We start from the raw sequence: 4,859 nt of genomic DNA on the forward strand, positions 1-4,859 counted from the left end.
TCAAATTAAAATGGTTTGTATATGTGGAACTAATTCAAGTGTGTTTTCTTGTAACGTTATCAGACGTTTCTATTGTCATCACATGATGTTGATCCCTCATCATCAATCATTGTATAATGTAATCTCTGTTAACCCAGAAGTAAAATCTTGTGTAATTTGTCAGCTGCGTGACTTCTGCCCCCCCCCCCCCCCCACACACACACACACACACACACACACACATTGATCGCTGTGGGTACACATGCCAAGCATTTGTGGCGAAGCAGTTTAACCACCGCCTTTACCCCCATCCTGATATGTCCGAATAACCAGTGACGAAACCCCCCCAAAACGGGTTACTAATGCTGCTGTGATCTCATCCCGCTCCGTCCTGCCACATTCTCTCAGTCTGCAGAACCACGGGAGATTATAATAAACAGCCTGTCAAGTATTAATTAAGGATATACATAGTTGGCCTGATTCCAGATCAGATTTACTAAGGTCACACAGCATGAATTGAGAGACTAGAGACTGATACAACAACAGGCTACTCTGAATAGTGACGAGTATGGATCTGAAACCAGATCAGCTGTGTGACTAAAACGTATTAATTTGTCCTCAAAGATTAATATTTTTCTGGATTTTCAAATGATTTCAAAAGGCCTTCCATTGAATTGTTTGTTAACAATTTAGTGGTTCAACATTCTGCTCCAATTCATACTCAAGGAATCAATGAAATTTATTTTTAAAGCCTTTTTACATTAGCTGATATCTCAAAGTGCTGTACAGAAACCCAGCCTAAAACCCCAAACAGCAAGCAATGCAGGTGTAGAAGTACTCCAGTTGTATTACTACCCTGGTACCATGCCTCATCCTGGTTTCGTGTGTGTGTGTGTGTGTGTGTGTGTGTGTGTGTGTGTGTGTGTGTGTGTGTGTGTGTGTGTGTGTGTGTGTGTGTGTGTGTGTGTGTGTGTGTGTGTGTGTGTGTGTGTGTGTGTGTGTGTGTGTGTGTAATTAACGTTGTGTGGGAGTTAAGGTGGACATTGACTAATTTCCTCTAACCACTGGACTGAAGGAAGGTAGGAAGGAAGGAGGGAGGGAGGGAGGGAAGGAGGGATAGGAGATGGATAGAAAAGAGAGCGATAGAGGAAGAGAGAGGGGGAGAGAGGGGAGAGGGATAGAGAGAGGGATAGAGGAAGGAGAGAGAGAGGGATAGAGGAAAGAGAGGGAGAGGGGGAGAGAGAGAGGGGGAGAGAGAGAGGGGGAGAGCGAGGGGGGAGAGAGAGGGGGGAAGAGAGATAGAGGAAAGAGAGAGAGGGGGGAGAGAGAGGGGGAGAGAGATAGAGGAAAGAGAGAGAGGGGGAAGAGAGAGGGGGGAGAGCGAGGGGGGAGAGAGAGGGGGGAAGAGAGATAGAGGAAAGAGAGAGAGGGGGGAGAGAGATAGAGGAAAGAGAGAGAGGGGGGAGAGGTAAGAGAGAAAGATGGAGCGAGCACCCATTTCTCTTTTCTTTTTGACAGGGATCAGAGCTGGTCCACCTACCAGGGAAGTGCTGCCCCGAGTGTCAGTCCATGAAGACCTCTTGTGTCTACCCACATCAGTCCTCTGGGACAGAACAGAGGCGACTAGCGGTGAGTACAGAGGATTGATTAGGTGGAATGTACACCATAATCACTTAGTGTAATCCATGAAATCTACACAAAGTTCCTATAGCTTCAGTTGATCATCCCTACCTCATGGCAATCTTTGTCTGCTTGTTTCTGTCTCTGTCTTTCTCTCTTTCTCGCTGTCTCTGTTTCGGTCTCTCTTAATCGCTCTCGCTCCCTCTCCCTCTCCCCCCCTGTCTCCCACCCCTCCCCCTCTAGAACCTGGAGAGGTGGAGTGAGGGCCCCTGCAGGGAGTGTGAGTGTCGTGAGGGCAGGGTGACCTGCTACCTGGCGTCCTGTCCCACCTGTCCCCTGGAGATGCTGGCTGTGCCCCACCAGGGACAGTGCTGCCCAGAGTGTAAACAGGGTAAGAGTGGCACACACACACACACACACACACACACACACACACACACACACACACACACACACACACACACACACACACACACACACACACACACACACACTGGTGTCACTTTTACTTGTTGAATAGGTCTGTTATCTTATGATATATTAATAATGGATTGAGTTTATACAGTAGAACAGGGTTCATCAACTAGATTCAGCTGCGGGACGATATATTTTGTTGAGCGGATGGTCAGGGGGACGAAACATAGTTACACATCATTTATAGACTACAAATTGACCATAAGAAGCCCAAACAGATATAATGTCTGACTAAAACATAGTCATTTCAAACCTTGCTTACATTTGTATACTATCACGTGTCTTGTCTATTATGCGTGGGAATACTTGGGAACAGATTTCTTAAATTAAAATCACTTGGAGCTGATTTCCTGGTGTTTTTACAGTCTTTTATGTCCAACAATGAAAATTACAACAACAACAAAAAGTATTTTAATGAAGAAGAAAAAAATGTGCTCAGAAAACTTGGGCCAAATAAAACCAACTGCGGGCCAAATTCAGCCCGCAGACCGCCAGTTGGGGTAGCCTGCAGTAGAATACTGCACTTTTTTTTTTTTTTAAGTACTTTACATAGTAAAAGGATTGTAGTTGTCATGACAACACCAGGCTCCATGACTGATGTTTGGGAGTAAGTGTGGATAAACAAAGCTGCCATTTGGAGAGTTAACATATGAAGCCAGGCCTCCCGGGTGGCGCAGTGGTCTAGGGCACTGCATCGCAGTGCTAACTGCGCCACCAGAGTCTCTGGGTTCGCGCCCAGGCTCTGTCGCAGCCGGCCGCGACCGGGAGGTCCGTGGGGCGACGCACAATTGGCATAGCGTCGTCCGGGTTAGGGAGGGTTTGGCCGGTAGGGATATCCTTGTCTCATCGCGCTCCAGCGACTCCTGTGGCGGGCCGGGCGCAGTGCGCGCTAACCAAGGGGGCCAGGTACACGGTGTTTCCTCCGACACATTGGTGCGGCTGGCTTCCGGGTTGGAGGCGCGCTGTGTTAAGAAGCAGTGCGGCTTGGTTGGGTTGTGCTTCGGAGGACGCATGGCTTTCAACCTTCGTCTCTCCCGAGCCCGTACGGGAGTTGTAGCGATGAGACAAGATAGTAATTACTAGCGATTGGATACCACGAACATTGGGGAGAAAATGGGATAAAAAAAAAAATAAAAAAAAAAAATAAAAAAACATATGAAGCCACTCATCCCACTCACCCTATAAAGACGTCCCATTGATTTTAGTAGCAGCTCTGTCTAACCCAGTGCTACTCTTGTCTCATCCAACAGTCTTCTCCCCTCTGGCTCTCTCTGGAATTTCTCTCTCCTTTGTTTTCAGACAGCGTTGCTGCGGTCTTCTTTCCGTGAACATTTATAAAGCCTAATTTGCTTTTTCTTAACTCTTCCATGAATTATTATGAAGGGGCTATGCATATACTCGGGCGAGAAAGAAGAGGAGATGGAGAATGAGAAAGAGAGGGCGGAAAGAGAGAGTGAGAGAGGGGGGAGAGAGAGGAAGAGAACAGCAGAGGAGAGGAAAGGAAAGGACAGACACAGAGAGAGATAGAGCTAGAGAGGAAGAGATGGAAAAAAGAGAGACAGAGAGGAAGAGAGAGAGAATTAGGCCGATACCCGCTAATTATCAAAATACAGAAAAGAGGCGTTAAATTCCACAACCACCTAAAAGGAAGCAATTCCCAAACCTTCCATAACAAAGCCATCACCTATAGAGAAATTAACCTGGAGAAGAGTCAACTAAGCAAGCTGGTCCTGGGGCTCTGTTCACAAACACAAACAGACCCCACAGAGCCCCAGGACAGCAACACAATTAGACCCAACCAAATCATGAGAAAACAAAAAGATAATTACTTGACACATTGGAAAGAATTAACAATAAAACAGAGCAAACTAGAATGCTATTTGGCCCTAAACAGAGAGTACACAGTGGCAGAATACCTGACCATTGTCACTGACCCAAACTTAACGAAAGCTTTGACTATTTACAGACTCAGTGAGCATAGCCTTGCTATTGAGAAAGGTCGCCGCAGGCAGACATGGCTCTCAAGAGAAGACAGGCTATGTGCACACTGCCCACAAAAAGAGGTGGAAACTGAGCTGCACTTCTTAACCTCCTGCCAAATGTATGACCATATTAGAGACACATATTTCCCTCAGATTACACAGATCCATAAATAATTTGAAAACAAACCCAATTTTGATAAACTCCCATATCTACTGGGTGAAATACCACAGTGTGTCATCACAGCAGCAAGTTGTGACCTGCTGCCACAAGAAAGTGAAGAACAAACACCATTGTAATTACAACCCATATTTATGTTTATTTATTTTCCCTTTTGTATTTTCACTATTTGCACATTGTCACAACACTATATATACATAATATTACATTTGACATTTATTTATTCTCTTGGAACTTCTGTGAGTGTAATGTTTACTGTTCATTTTTTTTGTTTATTTCACTTTTGTTTATTATCTACTTCACTTGCTTTGGCAATAAAGCCCCTTGAATTGAATTGAATTGAGAGAGAGAGAGAGAGAGAGAGAGAGAGAGAGAGAGAGAGAGAGAGAGAGAGAGAGAGAGAGAGAGAGAGAGAGAGAGAGAGAGAGAGAGAGAGAGAGAGAGAGAGAGAGAGAGAGAGAGAGAGAGAGAGAGAGAGAGAGAGAGAGAGAGAGAGAGAGAGAGAGAGAGAGAGAGAGAGAGAGAGAGAGAGAGAGAGAGAGAGAGAGAGAGAGAGAGAGAGAGAGAGAGAGAGAGAGAGAGAGAGAGAGAGAGAGAGAGAGAGAGAGAGAGAGAGAGAGAGAGAC

This window comes from Salvelinus namaycush, chromosome 18, assembly GCF_016432855.1.
Source record: "Salvelinus namaycush isolate Seneca chromosome 18, SaNama_1.0, whole genome shotgun sequence".
In the NCBI taxonomy this organism is placed as follows: domain Eukaryota; kingdom Metazoa; phylum Chordata; class Actinopteri; order Salmoniformes; family Salmonidae; genus Salvelinus; species Salvelinus namaycush.